The following is an 8,868-nucleotide window of genomic DNA, read 5'->3' on the forward strand; positions in this document are numbered from 1 at the left end:
GGGTCTAGGTATCTGCTTATCTTCCCCGCGTAACCGTAAGGAAGTTTTACTCCTAGGAGGCAGGTGAAAAACTGCTCGATCTCCTCCTGACTTAGAGTGAACCACACGGGAGGGTAGTCATTTCCGGTCTTCTTGGCCTTTTTGCCTTTGCGACGACTTTCTGTGTCCTGCTTCGCCTCATCATCATCATCATCATCATCATCATCATCATCATCATTAGCGTGAAGCTCCTGCCTGATGCCCATTGATTTCAAGTCTGCCCTTGCTTTCGGCCCATCTTTGGTCCCCTCTGGCATGTTGAGCAGGGTACCAAACAGACTCTCGCACACGTTCTTCGTGATATGCATGACATCAAGGCTGTGAGGCACACGGTGGATCTTCCAGTACGGCAAGTCCCAGAAAACAGACCTCATTTTCCATACCTTCAGCAGCGGCTCTGGCGCCTTTCGCTTCTTTCCCGGCTCTGGTGCCTTTTGCTTCTTTCCCGGCAGTGGGCAGTCTTTCCAATTTTTCAACAGCTCGTCTATTTCCTCGCCGCTCCTCGTACACGGGCGTTTTTGGGGTTCGGTTTCACCATCGAACAGATCCTTGCGTTTCCTCCACGGGTCATCGTCGCGAAGCCACCTTCGATGTCCCATGAACACGGTTTTCAAAGACCCGGGATCTCTATCTAGCTGGTGATACGTTGTGTCATCCATGCACCTTACGCATCCAGAAAATCCATGGACTACCTGCCCCGCGAGATATCCGTAACCGAGATAGTCGTGCACCGTCGTGAGCAGTGCGGCTCTCATAGGGAAATATTCTTTCTCTGCGGCGTCCCACATATTGGCTGGCGTTTTCCACAGCGTGTCTAGCTCCTCCTTCAGCAGCCCCAGATACAGATTGATGTCGTTACCTGGTTGTTTCGGCCCTTCAATTAGCATACTCATGTGAATGTACTTCCTCTTCATGCACAACCAGGGGGAAGGTTGTACATCCACACAAACACAGGCAGGTGCTATGTGTGCTTTTCTGGCTGCCAAACAGATTGACTCCATCGGTGCTCGCGCCAAGAACGATGTTCCTTGGATCCTTCCCAAATTCTGGGTATTCAAAGTTCAACGCTTGCCACTGGCTCGCATCCTTAGGGTGACTCAGCATCTTGTATTTTTTATTTATCTCCGGATCATTTCCGTCATCTTCCCGCTTCTTCTCCTCCCTATCCGCGTGCCCCTTGGGAAGACGTTCGTGCCAGAATGACATGTTCTCGTCGAAGCATGCGTCGGTCATTTTGTGTTTTACCTTCATCTCCAGAGCCATGAGCGTTACTTTCAGGCGGGTATCCTCGGGCCTACATCCTTCATACAATGGAGTAACTGCGTCTATCTCCAGTTGATCCAGCTTGGCTTTTTCTCGGGCGGCAGCTCTTGCGTTATCCATCTGCTTGAGAAGCAGCTCTTGAATATGAGGGTCCTGCACCCATCCTCCATCGTCGTCTGCTCCGGCATCTTCATCTTCATGAGCATGCCCTTCGTCTTGATCTTCCTCATCATCATGTACGACATCTTCTACATGATGACTGTGTACAGCATCACCGTCGTGATCATGTCCTGGAGATTCTTCGTCTTCTCGCCCGCCCTCGCCGCGGTGGTACTTGTCTTGTTACCCTTCCTCATTTCTTGCCCGGCCCCCATGGACGACTTCATAGTCATCTTCATCACCTTGCCACCGATAGCCATCCATGAAACCACGCAAGAGCAGGTGGTCCCGCACCTACCCGGAATCCGGGTCCGCAATAAGGCTCTTCAGCTTGCATCTTCGACACGGACATCTTATCTCCGTCTCGTTCTTTTGAAGCATCTCGGCCTTCGCGGAGCTCAAAAACCTATTCACGATGCCTTCTGTCATCGTGCGGACCATGGTCGCCTGCGGGTAGAGCAAAAGGATATTTTAGAACCAAGAAAAATTTTGGCATGACCTTCCCTAAAAATAGGACCAAAAAGAATGCATAGTGCCAAAATTCTCGCCGAAACGGAAATGAATCAAAACATTCCGGCAAAATATTGGCAACTATCGCATTTCAAATACCGGTACCTTCAAACACAAACATATATGCAACACCACAAACACATCCAACACCACAAACATACATAGATCTAGCTAGGCCACAAAAAGTGCGTGTGCACGTTGTTGGAGCGAGCTAGGGAGAAAAAAAGTAGATCTACATCATGAAGATAGCTTTCCCCTTACTTACCTATCAAAAAAAGGTAATTTCACCACTTAATTTTGATGAATCTATGGTGGAAATGAGGTGAGGAGGAGGAGATGGGCAAAAGCTTGGAGAAGGAGGTGGAGGGAGTGAAGTGGCGAAAGTGAGTGGGTAGGTGTGGGGCTGTCCAAAATATCTTGTTGGGGTCTCAGGTTACTAATGGCGCACCACCAGCAAATGGTTACTAATGGCGCACCTGCAGGTGGTGCGCCATTAGTAGTTTTGCAAAAAAGTAAAAAAAAATATATATATATATACTAATGGCGCACCGGGTAATAGTGCGCCATTACTAGTTTAAACTAGTAATGGCGCACTGTGAAACGATGCGCCATTAGTAGTTTTGCAAAAAAAAAAGAATAAAAAAATTTACAGTAATGGCGCACTGTCTGTTTGGTGCGCCATTACTACTTAGAACTAGTAATGGCGCACTTCGACCTGATGCGCCATTAGTATGTATGGAAAAATGAAAAAATAATAATTTAATACTAGTGGCGCACCATGTTTCTGGTGCGCCATTAGTGTCTTCCACACTAATGGCGCATCACCAACCGGTGCGCCATTAGTATATAGTAGTGGCGCACTGCTTCCATGGTGCGCCATTAGTATCAATCCTATCTATAGCCCTTTTCCTAGTAGTGCATAACCCAGACTCTCGTAGATTGTACCCCTACCCAGTTGGACAGAGAACCAGCTACACCCCTTCTAACCCCAACCTCGGCAGATAGTAACCCAGTTCCAGTTGACACAACACCGTCTCCACCACAGAGCACCCAAACACGAGCAGTTAGTAAGGGAACTGCATTGCCCAAAGCACGAGGACCACCACTCTGAATCCCAACTCAACGCTTAAAGGAGAAGAAGATTTGTTCTCAGGTCAGGTTCTGTAACTATGGTTCATACTCCTTTGCTCTTGCATGACTGTATTTACTCATACCAACTATTTTCAAATTTGTAGGATGGAATTGAAACTCCAATGACGCAACAGGTATGTTTTAACCTTGTTTATTTAACTGGTTTGCTGTTGTAACCTGCTCTATGTTGATTTCAGTTTCAATTGAATAAACAGTTATGTTCTCATGTCATGCATATTACAAGTGTTGTTATTGCTCTATAGTTACCCACACTTATATTCTGTCTATTCTGCTTTGTCTTGAACAAATATTATTTGAACTGTGTCTCTATCTTGATTTGGCAACAAAAACTAGAATGATATAGACCATAAAGTGACCATGGTACATAGATATATGTTTGTTTCATGCTGTTATCATGTCCACTTTACTACTGAACTCATTTACCAAAATGAGTTTCATATACAACATGGTAAACATGTGATGTGTCTGCTTGTTTCTCTTTTAGAATGCGGACAAAATATTGGAGAATAGTACCGCATTATCCAATGGTAAAGGAAGTAATGCAGATAGGGTTCAAGATAGCGAGACATCCCTATTGGTCTCCAAGAAAGCTGATAAAAACTATCTTGACGACAGTGAGGGAACCCAAAAGTCCTGTCTTCATGTAGTGTTCGAGTTACTGGCCACTACTGCCGGCACAAGCTCCTCGAACTCGCTACCTGAATCAGTTCGTCTTCTTGAGTCTCAACTTCAAGTTGAAAGACATCGATCAGATGTGCTGCGACAGAAAGCTGAAGGACTGAGGAAGTCCCTGCAGAATTCAGATGCATATTTTCTGGTGCAACAGCAAGCGCTGGAGGATTTAAGCGCCAAACAAGAGAAAGTTAATAAGCTTGCTAAGCATCTTGCCAGCATTATGGGTACCCAGGATATTATTTCTTGAGATCTTCTGAAGTGGTTTGAGTTCTAGATTTGTTTTGCTGCGGCATTTATTTGCGCTGGTCGCCAACTTTGACAACGAGTGTATATGATATGCTGCTTTGTTCCCTATATTTGCACTGGTGGCAAACTTTGATGCCCAGTGGATGTAATATATGTAATAGTCGTGATAGCCTAGAATTAGTTGCTTGCGTATTTATTTCCTTGTTGTCTTGTTTATTTGTTTGCTTGTAGTCATTGCAGTTCTTTTTCCGCGGTTAGCTAGTGGCTGCAATAATCTATTTTTTAAAACTAGGCCACAATAACCATGGGCTAATATTTACTGTAGTGACACTGGGCCTCCTACTGGCCGTAGAAATAGTGGGCCTTCTACGGGCCGTAGAAACAATGGGCCTTCTACGGGCCGAATTATCAATGGGCCTTATACGGGCCGTATAATCGATTGGCCAAACATGGGCCAAACAGACCGCATTATGGCCGTAAACGGGCTAGAGTTGGAATCGTCCGTTCATGGGCCGACCATAACGGGCCATCGTTAATAGGCCGTATTTGATGACGCTATGAAATCGGCCCAACATATTAACGGACCACAAACGGGCCGACTGTAACCACGGGCTGAATTTGGCCCACAAGCAGAAAATGACAGTAACGGACCGTAAGTAAACGAATGCTCGAAATGAGCCCAATGATAAATGGGCTCTCAGAAGTCCGAAAGATAACATGGGCTGGAAACGGCCCACCGGAATAACGGGCCGTTAATGGGTATAAAGTGATACACTGTTCATTACGGGCCAGTTTCATCACGGGCCGTTAATGGGTGTAAAGTGATACACTGTTCATTACGGGCCAGTTTCACCACGGGCCGTTAGTAGGCCAGGAGTTACATAGGGCCTCATATGGGCCCAAATACGTCATGGGCCATACATGGGCCATAAGTGAAAACGGGCTGGAATCATATTGGATGGCCCGGATGACGCTACTGGGCCTAATTCGGATAGGGCATAACAGGCCTTGGGTTAGCGGGCTGTAAATGGGCTATATTCGAACAGGTCGTTAACAGGCTTTCCATGGCCAGCCCGCCAGCTTTTGACCAAATCAAACGGGCTGGCCTTTTCACAGGAATGGGCCTCTGTTGGGTTGTGCCACGTGTCGACGTATCATAGGCGCCTATCTGACCCACTAACGAGCTGACACGTGTTTTGTCCGGCCAATAAGAATTTTACACGTGAAAATTTCCCATGCATGCTGTCACAATAATGCAATCATTAACCTGGATAAAAAGAGCATTGCTCCGTCAGTAATAGAGCAACGAGGCAAAATGATTGCACTGAAAGCTTTGGTCAACAACAAAGTGCTGCAAACTTTAAGAATGTGCGTTAATGACCAGTGAGCAATAAAGCACGAAGCATTTCAGATCACTATATATTTCATATCACTATATCAGGCATATGAGAAGGCAAAGTGGTGACCTCACCATCTCGGGTTTCACATCAAAGCCATAATGACGAAGGAGTATTTTCAGCCCTTGACTCATCTGGAGGCAGTGCTCCTTGGCTAGCTTTGATTTTTCTTCAGGAACTAAACTATGCATGAGATAGTTCAGGCCAAGGATTTGGATCCCAAGTGCATGTTTTTTCTCGCGGGGCAACGAAATTCTCGGTTACCGCGGTATCCGTGAAATCCCGAAAAAAATTCGAACGAAAACTGAATTTGAAATTTGAATTCAGTTTTCTTTCCTCTACTATAGATTAGGCCTGGACTCCATTTTATCGTGAACCACCTTGTGGCGCAATGGTTACGTCTTGTGGGTGTTTCTCCTGCCTTGAGGTTGCCGGATCGAATCACTCAGGCAACATTTATTTTTCACATGCATCTTCCTTTTTTCCTAAAATTTGTGCAAAAAATGTGCATCCTAGAGACTCGAACCCGAGACCACAGGGCATATAATTAACACGCCCGTGCTTACAAGTACGCCACCGCAGCCTAGCTGTTCGTTCTGAGTTCCTAGCATATCTAACTTAACTTTCGGAGTTTAAATTCAAAAATTTCAAAAAAATTCAAACTTTTTCGCTCGGTACAAAGGTTTCTCGTGGGGTGGCGATAAACACGGTTACCGGGTGGTATCCGAATATTCCGCCCGGTACCCAAAACCATGGTTCAGGCCACGCATCGGCTCCATTATAGGTTCATCAAACAGGCAGGATATTCCCTGAAAAAGGCCACCACTAAATGATGGTGCTGGAAATGGCACGCGACTCGCGAGGCGAATGGGGAGGCGACCGCAACCACCACATCAACGTCGATTCCCGCGACAGCAACGAGCTCCGATACGACGATACTCCCCGTACGGGCGGCGATCGACTCATCGACGACGAGCTTCGAGCGGGAGACAAATCTCGTGCTAGAGGAGATCGAAGCAAGGGGAGAGGAGATCTCCAATTCGGCGGCGGATCTCGAGGGGATAGCGACGGTCTTCAACTGGATGACGCCTACTTCGACGACGGCCATGTCTACGATGACCGCGTTTTCGCCGACGATTCACGGGGCGGCGACGCGGGAGGAGATGACGCGGTCGAGGACGAAGCTTGGCGAGTTCAGTACATCCCTAACCTGCTCCATGCAGAGCTTTTGAGATACAGGAGAGGAATCATGCTCGTTCAAGGTACGATTCGACGAATTCTGTTAATGGATGAGGAGGGGAGAATTATCGACAGCCGGGGTCTGAGAGATCGAGAGAAATTTTCATGGAGTTCGGAGGTTTGGTTTCCATGCCACGTGGCTCGGATGAGCGAGGAGGCCAGATTGGGGATTAAGAGCGGCAGGGGGGATTCCGAGGGAGGCGGACGCCATGAATGCGGGGGGGGGGGAGGGGGGAAATAAATCCCCCACCCCCGGAGGCGAGACGACCCACCCGAATCAAAAAAATCCCCAACACCAATGACTCGTCATATCCAGATCCAGAGGGCGAGAAGGGCGACCTCGGCGACCATGGCCGACTGGCGGATGAAGATGGAGAGAGCGATGATGGAGCTTGCAAGTGGAGACGAAGCAAAGTTGGAGAGGGCGAGAGAGGTGGTGTCTTGGTTCGCCACCAGGAAGGCGATGAGGAGAGCGGCCAAGAGAGTCTTCAGAAATCTGACAGTGGAGGAGGACGAGCAGCTCACCCCGAATAGGATGACCACTCCGACTGGTGCGCCGGTGAGCTCGCTGGCGGCGCTGGTGTGGGCTATGGAGGAAACAGAGGGAGAGAATCAGGCGCAGAGGAGGAAGTGGTGGGCGTTCAGATCTCGACGCCGCTTCCCCGCTGGCCCGGAGGAGTTCGTGATGGGGGCTGTGATGGCCATGCCCACTCCTGGAACTCGCTGGGTACCCATCCAGATCGAAGACAGCGAGACAGAGACGGAGGAGGAGGAACCAGATCTGGGAGAGGGGACTAGCCAGCAGACGAAGGAGAAGGAAGAGAGAAAGAAGACGAAGGAGAAGAATGTCACTCCGCGCCGATCTCCACGCTTCCTGCGCCGCTCGCCAAGACTCCAGGAGGCAGCCAGATTCACGGCGGAGGGCTAGGCTTCTCCCCTGCCGGCAACCGCTTTTGGTTGCTGGCTGGGGAGGAGTCTGGTGAGGAAGAGGCGACTCATCAGATAGCCAAGGTGAGATTTTAGGATACTAGAAATATTTGTTATATAAATGTCAAAACAAAATGACTTTTTCTCATAGTAAAGACATTGGGGGCGAAAGTAAAAAGGTGAAAAGTAAAACAAAAAAGATAGAAGTTCATCATAACTCTAGTAAGACCAGAGAGACAGATGGGAGGATGAATCTGAATATAGAAGCTGCTAATAAGCAGCGAAACAATATAGATGGAATTTCAGTTATGAATAAGATGAAACAAAAAAGAGATATACCAGATTTCTGGTCTGAGATAGGATTAGAGGAAGAGATTATGGTTCTATCTACCTGTGAAATTAATACTGGAAATTACAGTAGAAACACAGGGAAAAAGTATCGAAATAAAAAAATTGAAGTTGATGCCCAACTGGAAAGCTGGGCCGCGGATCTGGACTGGGATGATGGTCAGCCCGGCCCAATACAAGTGAAAGCGGGCTATGAGAATACGCTTTCAGGATCCTTTTCTTATCTCTACCCTACGGCCTATATAAAAGACAGGGAAGGGGGAGACTCGAAATTAGGGTTCATCGGGCCGCCGCAGAACAAAGGGCGAGTGGAGATGAATAGGTTTGGGGGAAGATTTGATGGAGGAAGAGGGAGATTCAATAGAGGGGAGAGAGAGGGATGGCAGTACAAAAGGAAAGAAGAGGGCGAAAATCATTACAGGAACCTGCCACCTTGGGAAGAAAGAAGAGATCTTGCTAGAGGAAGAGAGTCAGGACGGAGCCAAGAGAGACAAGAGGCCCGGCAAGAAGCAGCATCAGGAGGGAGAGGCGAAGATGAGGAAGGTGTGAAGAACAAGGACAAAAGGAAAGAGGAAGGGTAGAGGATTGAGCAGGGGAGTGCGTCTGGAGCTTTGGAGAAAGGTGGACAAGAGTTACTCCAACAACAACAGGTACTGCTCAATGCCCTACTAGCACAAATCTCACAAGGAAAAAATCTTGCTGGTGGTGAGGCAAATATCAGATCTGAAGGTGGTACTGCTCAAGGCAGCGGGGGGAGTGAAATCAGAGACAGTGGGATGAACAGAGGGATGCCTGACCCCAGGAGTGTAGGCACATAGGTGGGACTCAAAGGCAGAGGAACTTTGGTGCTGGGGATGGAGATCCCTATACTAACAAAAGCTTGCAGGAGGGAGGAAGGACAGGAATAGGGGGG

The sequence above is a fragment of the Triticum urartu genome, chromosome 5 (assembly GCF_003073215.2).
Source record: "Triticum urartu cultivar G1812 chromosome 5, Tu2.1, whole genome shotgun sequence".
In the NCBI taxonomy this organism is placed as follows: domain Eukaryota; kingdom Viridiplantae; phylum Streptophyta; class Magnoliopsida; order Poales; family Poaceae; genus Triticum; species Triticum urartu.